Source organism: Bufo bufo, chromosome 2 (assembly GCF_905171765.1).
Source record: "Bufo bufo chromosome 2, aBufBuf1.1, whole genome shotgun sequence".
Classification (NCBI taxonomy): domain Eukaryota; kingdom Metazoa; phylum Chordata; class Amphibia; order Anura; family Bufonidae; genus Bufo; species Bufo bufo.
In genome coordinates this window covers 556,510,222-556,527,067 of record NC_053390.1, presented here as the reverse complement: position 1 = coordinate 556,527,067, position 16,846 = coordinate 556,510,222, and the positions used below count along the sequence as shown (strand labels likewise).

Here is a 16,846-nt window from a genome sequence, read left to right as displayed (position 1 = left end):
TGTACCCCCACACAATCCTGTCTCTAGGCTCTACAGGCAGTTATTTCCTCATCATGGCTTGGTTTTTGCTCTGATTATGTATTGTCAGCTGTAAGACTGAACTGAATTTACCACAGGAGGATGTACAAACATTCATATGAGATGATCAAGAGAAATGGGAGACCCCAGAACCACAGTAAATTTCAAGTGTAATAGCAAAGGATCTGAATACTTATGTTCTTGTGAATTTTTGTTGTTTTTTCCATTTTAATACATTTGCAAACATTTCTAAAATTCTCTTCTCACTTTGTTATTATAGAGTATTGAGTGCAGAATGATGGGGGGAAAACTTGAATGGTTTTTATTTTAGTACAAGGCCACAACTTAAAGGGCACATGCTAGATTGAACATGGAGTTTGAGCTGCAGGTAGTGTCTGTTACAGAGCAGGAGGAGCTGAGCAGAGTGTAATTTATACATTTGAATTCCTGCACATTCTGGGCCGTGAAGTCAAGGAGACGGTCCTATCAGTGACTGACAGCCTTCCCTCTATGACTGTGTATACAGAGATAGCTGTCAGTCACTGACTGAGGACAAGGAGACGGTCCTATCAGTGATGACAGTCTTCCCTCCATGACTGTGTATACAGAGATAGCTGTCAATCACTGACTGAAGACAAGGAGACGGTCCTATCAGTGACTGACAGCCTTCCCTCAATGACTGTGTATACAGAGATAGCTGTCAGTCACTGACTGAAGACAAGGAGACGGTCCTATCAGTGACTGACAGCCTTACCTCTATGACTGTGTATACAGAGATAGCTGTCAGTCACTGACTGAAGACAAGGAGACGGTCCTATCAGTGACTGACAGTCTTCCCTCCATGACTGTGTATACAGAGATAGCTGTCAGTCACTGACTGAGGACAAGGAGACGGTCCTATCAGTCAATGACAGTCTTCCCTCTATGACTGTGTATACAGAGATAGCTGTCAGTCACTGACTGAGGACAAGGAGACGGTCCTATCAGTGACTGACCGTCTTCCCTCCATGACTGTGTATACAGAGATAGCTGTCAGTCACTGACTGAGGACAAGGAGACGGTCCTATCAGTGACTGGCATCCTTCCCTCCATGACTGTGTATACAGAGATAGCTGTCAGTTACTGATGGGATAACTCCTTGACTGCAAAGCCCAGGATGAGCAGGGATGTTCATGGATAAATTATAAATTTTACTGAACCTTTTCCTATAAAACTATATATCCATCTGCTCAGCTCCTCCGGCTCTATAGCAAGCTGCCACAGTTGACATTGCACTTTCATGGTGCTAGGCTCCCTTTAAAGGGCATCTGTCAGCAGATTTGTACCTATGAAACTGGCTGACCTGTTACATGTACGCTTGGCAGCTGAAGACATCTGCGTTAGTCCTATGTTCATATGTGTCCACATTACTGAGAAAAGTATTTTATATATATGCAAATGAGCCTCTAGGAGGAACGGGGGCCTTGCCATTACACCTAGAGGCTCAGGTCTCTCTACAACGGCCGCGCCCTCTCCACTCTCAATGACTTTAGGCCTTATTCACACGTCCGTTGTTTCTTTCCTGATCTGTTCCGTTTTTTGCGGAACAGATCTGGACCAGATCTGGACCCATTCATTTTCAATGGGTCCTGAAAAAAATCAGACATTGAGCTGTCCGTTTTTTTTCAGGACCCATTGAAAATGAATGGGTCCAGATCTGTTCCGCAAAAAACGGAACAGATCAGGAAAGAAACAACGGACGTGTGAATAAGGCCTTAGGAGAAGTCAGGGCCAGGCGTGATGTGAATGCCTGGTTATGTCAATCAAGAGGGTGGTCTTGGTAGTTGCAAAGAGAGCAGAGCGCCTAGGGTGTAATGGCAATGCCACGGTTGCTCCTTATTTTCTCAGCAATGCAGACAATATGAACATGGGACCAATATAGAGTCCTAGCTGCCAAGCGCACATGTAACAGGTCAGACAGTTTCATAAGCACAAATCTGCTGATGGATGCCCTTTAACCAAATGTGAAAGGTTTTGAAGACTTTCTATACAGATGCATCTTAATAAATTAGAATATCATCAAAAAGTTGATTTATTTCAGTAACTACATTGAAGTGAAACTCCCATATTATATAGGTTCTATTTCAAGGGTTTATTTCTTGTCATCTTGATGGTTATGGCTTAGGGTGGGTTCACATCACGTTTTCCCCATCCGTTTAACTTGTACAAAAAACATATATGTTAAATGTATACCTCAGACTGATATCTTGGCAAAAGACAACTTTTCCCATTTTTTTATACAAAGTTGGCATTTGACCAAGATATTTATCTCACCCAGCATGGGTATATGTAAAAAGACACCCCAAAACACATTCCTCAACTTCTCCTGAATACAGAGATACCAGATGTGTGACACTTTTTTGCAGCCTAGGTGGGCAAAGGGGCCCATATTCCAAAGAGCACCTTTCGGATTTCACTGGTCATTTTTTACAGAATTTGATTTCATACTCCTTACCACACATTTGGGCCCCTAGAATGCCAGGGCAGTATAACTACCCCACAAGTGACCCCATTTTGGAAAGAAGAGACCCCAAGGTATTTTGTGATGGGCATAGTGAGTTCATGGAAGTTTTTATTTTTTGTCACAAGTTAGTGGAATATGAGACTTTGTATGGAAAAAAAAAAATCATCATTTTCCACTAACTTGTGACAAAAAATAAAAAATTCTAGGAACTTGCCATGCCCCTCACGGAATACCTTGGGGTGTCTTCTTTCCAAAATGGGGTCACTTGTGGGGTAGTTATACTGCCCTGGCATTTTCCAGGGGCCCTAATGTGTGGTAAGTAGGTAAATGACCTGTAAAAATCCTAAAGGTGCTCTTTGAAATATGGCTGCAAAAAAGTGTCACACATGTGGTATCGCCGTATTCAGGAGAAGTTGGGGAATGTGTTTTGGGGTGTCATTTTACATATACCCATGCTGGGTGAGAGAAATATCTTGGCAAAAGACAACTTTTCCCATTTTTTTTTTTTATACAAAGTTGGCATTTGACCAAGATATTTCTCTCACCCAGCATGGGTATATGTAAAATGACACCCCAAAACACATTCCCCAACTTCTCCTGAGTACGGCGATACCAGATGTGTGACACTTTTTTGCAGCCTAGATGCGCAAAGAGGCCCAAATTCCTTTTAGGAGGGCATTTTTAGACATTTGGATACCAGACTTCTTCTCACGCTTTGGGGCCCCTAGAATGCCAGGGCAGTATAAATACCCCACATGTGACCCCATTTTGGAAAGAAGACACCCCAAGGTATTCAATGAGGGGCATGGCGAGTTCATAGAAATTTTTTTTTTTTGGCACAAGTTAGCGGAAATTGATATTTTTTATTTTTTTCTCACAAAGTCTCCCGTTCCGCTAACTTGGGACAAAAATTTCAATCTTTCATGGACTCAATATGCCCCTCACGGAATACCTGGGGGTGTCTTCTTTCCGAAATGGGGTCACATGTGGGGTATTTATACTGCCCTGGCATTCTAGGGGCCCTAAAGCGTGAGAAGAAGTCTGGAATATAAATGTCTAAAAAATTTTACGCATTTGGATTCCGTGAGGGGTATGGTGAGTTCATGTGAGATTTTATTTTTTGACACAAGTTAGTGGAATATGAGACTTTGTAAGAAAAAAAAAAATAATTCCGCTAACTTGGGCCAAAAAAATGTCTGAATGGAGCCTTACAGAGGGTGATCAATGACAGGGGGGGTGATCAGAGAGTCTATATGGGGTGATCACCACAGTCATTGATCACGCCCCTGTAAGGCTCCATTCAGATGTCCGTATGTGTTTTGCGGATCCGATCCATGTATCCGTGGATCCGTAAAAATCATACGGACATCTGAATACAGCATGACAGGGGGGGGTGATCAATGACAGGGGGGTGATCAGGGAGTCTATATGGGGTGATCACCCCCCCCGGAAGGCTCCAGGGAGACGCCTGTATGTGTTTTGCGGATCCGATCCATCTATCAGTGGATCCGTAAAAATCATGCGGACATCTGAATGGAGCTTTACAGGGGGTTGATCAATGACAGGGGTGTAATCAATGACAGGGGGGTGATCAGGGAGTCTATATGGGGTGATAACCACAGTCATTGATCACGCCCCTGTAAGGCTTCATTCAGACGTCCGTATGCGTTTTGCGGATCCGATCCATCTATCAGTGGATCCGTAAAAATCATGCGGACATCTGAATGGAGCTTTACAGGGGGTTGATCAATGACAGGGGTGTAATCAATGACAGGGGGGTGATCAGGGAGTCTATATGGGGTGATAACCACAGTCATTGTTTACGCCCCTGTAAGGCTTCATTCAGACGTCCGTATGCGTTTTGCGGATCCGATCCATCTATCAGTGGATCCGTAAAAATCATGCGGACATCTGAATGGAGCTTTACAGGGGGTTGATCAATGACAGGGGTGTAATCAATGACGGGGGTGATCAGGGAGTCTATATGGGGTGATCAGGGGCTAATAAGGGGTTAATAAGTGACGGGGGGGGTGTAGTGTAGTGTAGTGTAGTGGTGCTTGGTGGGACTTTACTGAGCTACCTGTGTCCTCTGGTGGTCGATCCAAACAAAGGGGACCACCAGAGGACCAGGTAGCAGGTATATTAGACGCTGTTATCAAAACAGCGTCTAATATACCTGTTAGGGGTTAAAAAAAACACATCTCCAGCCTGCCAGCGAACGATCGCCGCTGGCAGGCTGGAGATCAACTCTCTTACCTTCCGTTCCTGTGAGCGCGCGCGCCTGTGTGCGCGCGTTCACAGGAAATCCCGGCTCATGCGAGATGACGCGTATATGCGTCGCTGAGCGCAGGGCTGCCACCTCCGGAACGCGAATCTGCGTACAGCGGTCCGGAGGTGGTTAAAAAGCATTGATGGCGCAGTGCTGCCAGGTCCAGCACACATGAAGCCCGCCCCTTAGACATCTCTCTCACCAGGGGCAGCTCCTGAGTCTGGACTAAACACTACATTGTGGTTACAGGACATGTGGTGATGTCATCAACCATGTGTGGGAGGAGTTAGGGGAACACGGGCTCCTTGTAGGACTGTGCAGGTGGAGAATGCAGAGGTACTTTGTGTGGAAGGTGTGTTTAAAGCAGGGCTATGTCAGTGTAACCAGTCTATTGTACAGTTTTCTGTGTGTAATGTGCACATGTAGCAGAGCTGTGTGTATAGTAAAATATCTGTGTAATGGGCATGTAGTAGAGCTGTGTATGTCGTATGTATATAGTAGCGTCAGGTGGGTGCTGTGTGGCAGCAGTGGTCTTATGTTTAGTGTATGATGTTGGATAAATGTAAAATTGTCTACATTTATTTCTGCATAGGAGACTAGCAATGGTTTCCCTGCAGCAATATCAGCCTCATAACATTATGTGGGCCTATGCATTATATATGTGAATTACCACAACATTTTTACTTCCTCCTCAGCTAAAAATACTCCTCAAAATTAGGGAGTATTTTTACTCTTCTGGAAAAACTGTAGTGCGACCTGTGGTCCTGCGATTCTTCCAGCCAGCGATCACATACTGATGACCTATCCAGAGAGTAGGTCATTCGATATTCTGATTTATTAACATGCACCTGTACAGTATTCTGCACACTGAAAACCCACAGCACTAGTCAGGTTACACAGCAGAATTTTTAATTTCTAAAATCTGATTCACTCTGCTTTTACTTTAAATGCTGTAGTTTGTCTGCACTCTGTTCTGCTGTGGAGAATCCGCACCACGTATACCATGCTTGGCTATACCGATTACTGACACCTCAGCCAATCAGCTGTTTGCAGAGAACATGGCGTCATCTTCCCTGTTTACAGGCTCGCTGTAGGCATTGTAGCGGCAAGTAGGTGTAAATACAATTCCACCGACCCAGTCATGCAAAGGAGACGGAGACTTCTATTTAAGTGAATCAGAAGGAGCTGTCCCGTTGAAGTGAATGAGACTGTAGAATTGTACTCGCACCTGCTGACCACTGCTGGAAACAGCCTGGGCCATAGTTTTTCCACCAGGCACACGGCTGCTGGAGGGTTAACCAAATTTATCATGAGGCGCACACTTCATAAATTAGGCTAATCAGTCAGCAGAGCAAGGGGGAACAGAGACTGGCATGAAAAAACTGGGCTTGGTAAATGTGTCCTTGTCTTTAAGAAATGGTTATCTATCCAGTAAGTCGGCCCCACAGACAGGCTGATAGATGGTGGATGTGTTGCTTTATTGTAACAAGGTTCATCTTGTTTATCATCACCTTCGCTTTTCCACGTCTCGCCCTTTTGGCTAAGATCAAGTGTAGAATCTGTTCTTATCAGTTTATTATTGACCTATCCTCAGTATCAGACTGGCAAAAATCATGAGAATATAAAATTCAATTAGAGCTGCAACGATTAATCGACTTTATTGATAATATTCGATAACTGGATTAGTTGTCGACGAATCCAGTTATCGAATAATCGCCGATTCGTTGCTATGCGGGCGGTTTACTTTAAATCAGCGCATCTTTATTTTGCCTTACAATGAAGCTCCAGTAACAGGCAGAGCGGACGGCGGCGTAACGTCACTTACTCACGTGACGCGCCTGCTCCGCCTCCTTCATTCATAAAGTGGGCGGAGCAGGTGCGTCACGTGACTGAGTGACGTTACGCCGCCGCCCGCTCTGCCTGTTACCTGAGCTTCATTGTAAGGTAATAAAGATGCGCTGAGTAAGTTACTGCCAGAATAGTCTGCTGTGAGCAGCGGGGCCGGGGCTGTTATGGGGAGGGGGATCTGTGTATGGCACTGCTATAGGGAATGGGATCTGTGTATGGCACTGCTATGAGGAATGGGATCTGTGTATGGCACTGTTAGGCTACTTTCACACTAGCGTTCTGCTGTCCGCTCGTGAGCTCCGTTTGAAGGGGCTCACGAGCGGAGCAGAACGCTTCCGTCCAGCCCTGATGCAGTCTGAATGGATGCGGATCCGCTCAGACTGCATCAGTCTGGCGGCGTTCAGCCTCCGCTCTGCTCGCCTCCGCACGGCCAGGCGGACAGCTGAACGCTGCTTGCAGCGTTCGGGTGTCCGCCTGGCCGTGCGGAGGCGTGCGGATCCGTCCAGACTTACAATGTAAGTCAATGGGAACGGATCCGCTTGAAGATGACACCATATGGCTCAATCTTCAAGCGGATCCGTCCCCCATTGACTTTACATTGAAAGTCTGAACGGATCCGCTCAGGCTAATTTCGCACTTAGAAATTTTTCTAAGTTATTAATGCAGACGGATCCGTACTGAACGGAGCCTCCGTCTGCATTAATATGATCGGATCCGTTCAGAACGGATCCGATCAAGCGCTAGTGTGAAAGTAGCCTTATGGGGAAGGGGATCTGTGTATGGCACTGTTATGGGGAAGGGGATCTGTGTATGGCACTGTTATGGGGAAGGGGATCTGTGTATGGCACTGTTATGGGGAGGGGAACACTTGACTGTGGCTATGAAAAATGTACATTTTTTTTTTTTTTTTCAATAAAATGTTTTTTTAGCCCCAGATTTTATTTTCACAGGGGCTAACAGGAGAAAAAAACTTTAAATTTGTTTTGCATTTCTCCTGATTACGGTAACTCCATATATGCTGTTTGGGCACACTGCAGGGTTCAGAAGAGAGGGAGAGCACCATGTGCATTTGAGGCCTAGTTTGGTGATACAGCAACTGCAGAGGCTAACAGTTTAAATAATAATAATAAAAAAAAAGTGATTTACACATCATGTGCTGAAAACTGTTGGAGTTCTGGGGTCAGATGATCACTGAAACCCCTGAAAACTGCACCTCAAGGTATTAAGGGATGGTGTTGGCATTTTGATGCCACAGGTATATTGCAGAAATTAATGCACAGCAGGCCGTGTAAAGTGAAAATTACAACTTAATACACACTACTTGAATTGATGGGTTCTACTGGGTACGGAAATGCCATTAATGTGAAGGCGAGGTGCTGTATGGGGACAACACAGGGCTTGGAAGGGCAGGAGGCCCCATTTGGCTTTTGGAGCACGGATTTTGCTGAAATGGTTTTCAGTGACTTAATCATATTTGCAGAGACCATGAGATACACGTACAGTGGAAACCCCCCATTAAGTGGCTGGGGGAGCAGATGGGGTGAGAGGGGCAGCTTCCTTTCTCTGTAAACCCTTTTAATGCGGTGGTCAACATTGACTGCGGCATCAAAGGGGGTTATATTGCTGGCATCTGTGTATTCACCCATGCTTGTGGTTACACCAGGCTGTCAGAAAAAAAACTGGGCCTCTGACGCTGAATGGACAAGCACAGCTCTCGTGCCTGCCTGATCAGTGCGCCATACATTTAAGGTGTATGTATCTCTACTACTATGAGACAACTGTAACTATACGTTATCCTTCATGAGCACAAACGGTCTTGTCTTTTTACTACTATAAAAAACCAATAGAATGGCAGTTAAGATGGAAATGTCGTGGATTCACCCATGGCATTTGGACTAATCTTTGTGGAAGTGTGAGCAGATCATACAGTCTTTTAAAGCAAACTCTCCCTTTACACGGGACTATGTGCAAGCAGATTGCTGGGAAGGAAGCGTTCCTTTCCGACAATCTGCTAATTGCCAGCGGAGGAGACCGCTGTATTTACAAAGATGCAGCGATCTCCTCCACAGTATGGGGAGGAGCTATCCTTAATGCCATTGCTCTTTCTCATACTGTCTCGTTGTTTCCTGGCAGCAGATCTTGTTTACACAGTACGATCTGCCATTGGGAAACAAGGATTTTTTTGTGCTGCACAAACAATCCATTTACCCGATGAACGAGTGTTTTTGAATGCATGTTAATGATGATCGGTTCAATTCTTGGCCATTGTAAAGGGCCCTTAAGAAGTTAAAGGCGTTTTCCCATCTCAGACAGTGCGGGGCATATTGCTAGGATATGCCCCAATTCTCTGATAGGGTCCCAGAGGTACACTGAGAACGGAGTCCTGAAAGTTGTGGAGGGTGCACTGTACATTTCCAGTCACCCTCCATTCATTTCTATGGGGCTGCAGAAAATAGCCGAGCACTGGCTTGGCTATTTCTGTCGGGCCCCATAGAAATGAATGGGAGCGGTGGCCGCATAAGTGCGGTGCGCTCCTATTAACCACTATGGGGGAGAGCTTGGTGGTGTCCGGACCCTGGAAAACACGGGGTCCTCCGGTCATCACCTTCCCCACTCTGCTCTCGGTGTAGGTGCCGGTCCCACTCTGGTGCTAGAGATATGCCTCCATTGTCTCAGATGAGAATACCCTTTTAAGTGTTATATGGTAAGAGAAAAAGCTTTAGGTAAGGGGCAGAATGTTGTTGTGTGGTTTGAGATATTAAAGTAAGGGGATTAACTTTTCTTATGATGACTTTTATGTTTCCTTACACCTTTTTAAAGGTTATATGCTAAACTGCTGACAGCACATACCTTTTATGGAACTTTTATGATCAGAAGTAGTGGGAATATAAAGTTTTATTCTGCTCCCAGAAGTGCAATGATCTGTTTTGTAGTCCCTCCCTGAAGTGGCAACTGTAGCATCCAACCAGGAGGCCCCTGAAGCTATCACTCAAAGTAGAGGGAAGGGGTTGTGAAGCAGCTCAATGTAAAGTGAAGCCCTGTCTCCAGGACCTTTGGAGGAGCAGAACCAGACAGAATAAACCTTCATATTCACCCTACCCTGGTTAGTACAAATTCCACAAAAGGTTGATTTGTCTTGCTCTTTTCAGCCTCTATCTAGTGCTGTCTGCAGTTGTGCATGGTCATAATTGCTGATGGACGGCCCCATTACAGGGAGTCACTGGTCGCAGTGGTAAACGGAATGAGACTGCTGGAGCCAATGATTGTCTGTAGCAGTCTTGCTGTACACAGCTATGTCACTGCTGCAGCCTGTAAACAGACTGGAGGTGAGGACTGGGAAACCACTGGATTAAAAGGGTTGTCCAAGTTAATTCAGTGTCTGACAGGCCACTAATGGTCTAAAATACAGGATGTTGTACATGCGTTCTTCTCCAGTGCTGTGCACCTGCATACCATTGTGCACGTCACAGTGATGATCTGTGACACTGCTGCAGTTTTAAAGGGAGTCTGTCATCAAAGCTTCACCTTTTTAACCCTTCCCATAGCTTTCTAGCAGCCGTACAGTTAATAAAAACGTTACCTTTATGAGCAATTCTGGACTTATAAAACCGGCAAAAAACAACTTACCGTAGTAGCATATGCAAGTGAGGGCTTGCAAGTGCCCAGGGGCGGCGTTACCCTCGTAGGTGCCCGGCTAGCTCAGCCTTATCGTCGCTTCCCCCCGCCCATTCTTTCCCTCTGACCGCCCATCTACTTACTTCTTGTTACGCCAAGATCCCGCGCCTGCGCACTGCGATGCCCATTCCTTGTACGGCATCACAGTAATTAATGCGCCCGCAAACGGCGCATTAATTATAGATTCCACACAGACAGTTGTACTGATCCAGTCTCTTATTGTGCACCTTGGGTAAACGGTCAGTTCAGGGAGATGAAGTGAACCTCTGTGTTATAGGGGTTTCTGACATTGGCCCTGATTTACTAATGTGTCTGTGCCACAAATCTGTCTAGAAAGTGGTGTAAATCTAGAGTTTCTCCACTTTCTTCTGACAGTCAATAACAGGCAGGAGCTTCTCAAGAAAGGGATGGGGCCTAAATAGGCTCATTTTGCACTAAACATCGCACTAAGGGCTCAGTCACACGACCTTATGGCCGTTCAGCCTGTGTTGCGGCCTGTATGTGAACTTCGTGCTGCGGATACGGACCCGTTGACTTGAATCGGTCCGCAATCTGCAAAATACGGTGAAAGATAGGACATGTCCTATCTTTTGCAGAGTGGAGGCACAGATCGGAAGCCCACAGAAACACTCTGAATCTCTTCCGACCATACGGTTGTGTGATCGAGCCCTAAAGGTGTAAAATTCTGCTTGTAGTAGTTGGTATACAGTCAAAAAAAAGGCTGCAGTGGGAACATGGAGGTATGCAGCTACTGCAGCCAATCGCTGATCTCAGTAGTGTACAGCGTAGGGTTGGGCGATATACCGGTATTCACGATATACCGTGGTATTAAAAAACGGCGATATCGCTGTTTCCTAATTACCGCTGTATTTTTTTACGTCATCGAAGCGGTCATGTGCGCTGACCGCTTCTAAATCTGCGTCCGCCCGCCCCTGCACCTTGCATAGCGCTGAGTACAAACAAATTACTTCCACTCGCTCCTGGCTCCTTCTTGCTCCGCCTGCCATATTCAAGTCTCCAGACTCCACCCACCATCTGACATCACCGTCCGTCACCCACCCGTGCCGGTTCTGTTGTATGTGGCGAACTCTGTGTGAGTACTGGGTGTCTCTGGAGAGACTTTTCCTGCGGCTGCCTCGCTCGTGTGCTCTGATGACAAAATTACAAACGTATTACTTCCCACAGGGGGCCGCCCCCGGCTCGCCCTCCTCCTTGCTCCCATATTCAAATCTCATGTCCGAATCGGAGCACACAAGCGAGGCAGCCGCGGGAAAAGTATATCGTAAAGTATTATTGTATGTATGGTGACCTGTGGCCACAAGACTTTATTATAACATATCCTTGTGTCCCCCGCCCCCATACAGTGTAACGTCTCCTTGTGGCCCCCGCCCCCATACAGTGTAACGTCTCCTTGTGGCCCCCGCCCCCATACAGTGTAACGTCTCCTTGTGGCCCCCGCCCCCATACAGTGTAACGTCTCCTTGTGGCCCCCGCCCCCATACAGTGTAACGTCTCCTTGTGGCCCCCGCCCCCATACAGTGTAACGTCTCCTTGTGGCCCCCGCCCCCATACAGTGTAACGTCTCCTTGTGGCCCCCGCCCCCATACAGTGTAACGTCTCCTTGTGGCCCCCGCCCCCATACAGTGTAATGTCTCCTTGTGGCCCCCGCCCCCATACAGTGTAATGTCTCCTTGTGGCCCCCGCCCCCATACAGTGTAACGTCTCCTTGTGGCCCCCGCCCCCATACAGTGTAACGTCTCCTTGTGGCCCCCGCCCCCATACAGTGTAACGTCTCCTTGTGGCCCCCGCCCCCATACAGTGTAACGTCTCCTTGTGGCCCCCGCCCCCATACAGTGTAGCGTCTCCTTGTGGCCCCCATACAGTGTAGCGTCTCCTTGTGGCCCCCATACAGTGTAGCGTCTCCTTGTGGCCCCCATACAGTGTAGCGTCTCCTTGTGGCCCCCATACAGTGTAGCGTCTCCTTGTGGCCCCCATACAGTGTAGCGTCTCCTTGTGGCCCCCATACAGTGTAGCGTCTCCTTGTGGCCCCCATACAGTGTAGCGTCTCCTTGTGGCCCCCATACAGTGTAGCGTCTCCTTGTGGCCCCCATACAGTGTAGCGTCTCCTTGTGGCCCCCATACAGTGTAGCGTCTCCTTGTGGCCCCCATACAGTGTAGCGTCTCCTTGTGGCCCCCATACAGTGTAGCGTCTCCTTGTGGCCCCCATACAGTGTAGCGTCTCCTTGTGGCCCCCATACAGTGTAGCGTCTCCTTGTGGCCCCCATACAGTGTAGCGTCTCCTTGTGGCCCCCATACAGTGTAGCGTCTCCTTGTGGCCCCCATACAGTGTAGCGTCTCCTTGTGGCCCCCATACAGTGTAGCGTCTCCTTGTGGCCCCCATACAGTGTAGCGTCTCCTTGTGGCCCCCATACAGTGTAGCGTCTCCTTGTGGCCCCCATACAGTGTAGCGTCTCCTTGTGGCCCCCATACAGTGTAGCGTCTCCTTGTGGCCCCCATACAGTGTAGCGTCTCCTTGTGGCCCCCATACAGTGTAGCGTCTCCTTGTGGCCCCCATACAGTGTAGCGTCTCCTTGTGGCCCCCATACAGTGTAGCGTCTCCTTGTGGCCCCCATACAGTGTAGCGTCTCCTTGTGGCCCCCATACAGTGTAGCGTCTCCTTCTGGCCCCCATACAGTGTAGCGTCTCCTTGTGGCCCCCATACAGTGTAGCGTCTCCTTGTGGCCCCCATACAGTGTAGCGTCTCCTTGTGGCCCCCCCCCCCCCTGTAGCGTCTCCTTGTGGCCCCCATACAGTGTAGCGTCTCCTTGTGGCCCGCCCCCCCTGTAGCGTCTCCTTGTGGCCCGCCCCCCCCTGTAGCGTCTCCTTGTGGCCCGCCCCCCCCTGTAGCGTCTCCTTGTGGCCCGCCCCCCCCCCTGTAGCGTCTCCTTGTGGCCCGCCCCCCCCTGTAGCGTCTCCTTGTGGCCCGCCCCCCCCCTGTAGCGTCTCCTTGTGGCCCGCCCCCCCCTGTAGCGTCTCCTTGTGGCCCGCCCCCCCCGTGTAGCGTCTCCTTGTGGCCCGCCCCCCCGTGTAGCGTCTCCTTGTGGCCCGCCCCCCCGTGTAGCGTCTCCTTGTGGCCCGCCCCCCTGTGTAGCGTCTCCTTGTGTTTTTTTTCTTTTAAACAGGTATTTATCGCGATAAATTTCTTAATATCGTTATAGTTTGAATATTTTTGATATCACCCAAATCTAGTACAGCGGGAAACCACGGACGCTGGTGATTGGTAACAGTGGTCAGATACCGTATACCTCTAGCCCACACTACAGCAGGGATCAGCAACCTACGGGACTCCGGCTGCTGTGAAACTCCCGACATGCAAACATATTTGGCTGTTCCTGTAACTCTTCTAGTGTATGTAGCATTCTGGGAGTTGTAGTTTCAGAACAGAAGTCGCTAATACCTGCACTTACAGTCATGTATACAAAAGGGGAGAAACTGATGAGTCAGTCTACTGATCCGTTTTCCCCTAATGCATTCTGAATGGATAAGGATCCGCTCAGAATGCGTCAGTTTGCATCAGTTCCGCCTCCATTCCGCTCTGGAGGTGGATTTTTAACTCCGACAACCCCTTGTGCTGTGCACACCCCACAGCAGAACGCTCCAGTATTTCTCCTCAGCATTGTGCATAGCTTAATTGCAGCTACAGGAAGCTTTTGGTGCAGGTGGTTGCAGCTACAGGGGTTTTTCTTACTATTACCCCTATATGGGCAATAAAAGCCCCAAACTGTACAAGGTTTGTGGGTTGTTAGTAGGTAGATTGTGTTTGTCTATAATTGTAGCTTGGATAACAATCGCACCACAATTAGTCATATATATTGGTAGTCTATGGGATGGACAGTGTCTTTCACTGTAAGCGGTTTCAGTAGTGACTGCTCCACTCTCCACCCATACACCTTTATACGGCGGTCACTAAGGGGCCTTAGGCTGGGCTGCCGCCTTTCCCATGAGAGCCGTGCTCCTGCTCTTACAGCCCCGACTAGCACCAGCACCGATCTGGGCAGTTTAACCCCTTGCATGTCGTGGGCAATAGTGCCCATGGCATGTAAGTGGTTAAACTGGGAATGGGCTCGCTCTGTCTCCCATCAGCGTCCCACAAATGAGATAGCAGGGTGCCGATGTCGGTGCAGGCCCTAGGCCTGCCTCCAGAGCTTCCCAGGAGGCCGTGCCTCTCTGGCGCAGCCTGCTGGTGAATGTCAGTATAGCACTGATATTAAAAAAAGGCCTCGTGCACATGGCCGTGCCATGTTTTACGGTCCGCATATTGCGAATCTGCAAAACATGGTTACCGTGTACATGATACGGACAAGGATAGGACATGTTGTGTTTTTTTTTTGTGGGGCTGCTGAACAGTTATGGATGTGGACACATTGAAATGAATGAGTCCGCATCCAAGCCACAAAAAATGTGGCTCGGATGTGGACCCAAATAACTGCACTAAGGCATAGTGCATTGTATGTTAGAAGCCATCAAAATATTGCCTATTCTAGTCCCCTTGTGGGACTATTAAATTGTTAAATACACTTTGTTCCTTTGAAAACTTCACATATTTGGTATTGTCGTGTCTGTAACAACCCGCACTAAGCAATTATCATGCAATTTATAATGTACAGTGAACGCCTTAAAAAAAACAAAAAAATATGAGAATTGCTGCTTTTTGCTTATTCGCCACCCAAAAAAACTGAATTAAAAGCTGTCAAAGTGTTATGTAACCCAAAATGATACCAATGAAAACTACAAGACGTCCTGCAAAAATCAAGCCCTAACAGCCCTGTAGACAGAAAAATAAAAAGGATATGGTTCTTGGGATGTTGCGCTGAAAAAAGTTCTATTTATTTTTTTTTATAAAGGGTTTTTATTGCAGAACAGTATAAAAATATAAATAAATATATTTATTGCTGTTATTGTACTGACCTAGAGAATGTTGTTCATGCCAAAAAGTAAAAACTCAGTGACAGTATTGCAGTTTTTTCCCCCATCTCCCTCCCGGAAAGAGTTAATAAGTTACCCCAGAATGGCACCATTGGGGCTGTTCACCCTGTCGGATCCGTCCTTCCGCTATTTCGCCGGTCCGCCGCTCTGTCCCCATGGACTATAATGGGGACTGGGGCGGAGCTCCAGCGCAGCACGGCAGTGCACGGCGAAAGGTCGCCGGACTAAAAGTCCTGCATGTCCGACTTTTTAGTCCGGCGGCCTCTCACCGTGAACTGCCGTACTTCGCCGGAGCTTCGCCCCGTCCCCATTATAGTCAATGAGGACGGAGCGGCGGCACGGCGAAATAGCGGAAGGACGGATCCGACAAGGTGAACAGCCTGTCGGATCCGTCCTGCCGCAAGTGTGAAAGTAGCCTAAAAACTCCAACTTGTCCAAATAAATAACATCAGGCCTTCCTCCATCTGATCCTATGGGGCTGAAAATTGTCCCTGCCTTGTGCTCCGCTGTGGAATTTACATTCTGCTGCGTATATAATGTGCTGCTACTTTTCTGTATGAGAATCTCTCCATTCAATTTGATTCTGCAGTGGAAAACGCTGCGGCAAAATCCGTAATACGATCCGCTCCAATTCTGTTGCAGATGTTTCTGCAGCATTTTCACTGAAGAATAAATTTCCCATTGAAAACAAAGAGATTCTGCAACACTCCCTGCACCATAGTTCACACCACAAAATCCAAATGTACACGGTCTCCACTTCATGGCGGAGTTGCCGTGGATCCTAAACGCTTCCACTTTGTAAATAATACCACTGACGGGTGATTGTGGCGTCACTAGGAGGGAAGACATTTCAGGAGCTGACCATGTTGGCATCTTATTACAGTACCACGCTGGAATTCAGTGACCCCCATCTTTCACAAATGGTAGTAAAGGCAGCCTGCATGGCTAGGTGCACCTGAATTCAGTCACTAAGACCTTGTCCACATTTCCGTGTCTGTTTTATCCGTGAAGGATCTGTGTTTGGTCCTTGTGTCCGTTTTTACCCTATGTGTGTCATCCATAATTCATGGACGCTGCTCACCTGAAAATTTTCAAATCATTGCCTATAAATCTTCAGTGCAAAACGGATGCTACACAGTTTCGATCCATGTTGTGTCCGTGACTTTCACGGACCTGTAGACTTGAATGGGCATGTTTGCTCACGGACCAAAGTATTGCATGTCTCCATGACCCCCGGTGTGAAGAGACACATGGAATTAAATGGGTACGAGTGCTGTCTGTGGAAAACGAGGTGTCCAATTGTCATACATCTCATTTCTCAAGAAAACTCATGCTCCATTAATAGAAAAGGCAGCAACATTAGCTATTATTTTTGCATGATATGTGCTATTATTGGGCAAAGGTAACAAGTATGTGTTTTGTTTTTTGATCAGTGTAATCTTACTGACCAATAGAATAAAAGTAATATGATTGTTATGTTGCAGGGTGAATGTCATAAATTGAAAGTGCGGAAATAAATTAGCATTTTTTTCCTTTTACTTCCCAAA

General features: G+C 47.4%; 1 protein-coding gene and 1 non-coding gene across 5 annotated transcripts in view; both read left to right on the top strand.

Annotated features, from left to right (window-relative positions):
• ANKRD17 (ankyrin repeat domain 17) overlaps nucleotides 1–16,846 on the top strand; it is a 147,888-nt gene that overhangs the window by 21,149 nt on the left and 109,893 nt on the right. The window lies entirely within an intron of this gene.
• Nucleotides 6,311–6,506, top strand: LOC120992957. The gene has a single exon (XR_005777130.1). It is a non-coding gene; the product is annotated as a U2 spliceosomal RNA (small nuclear RNA).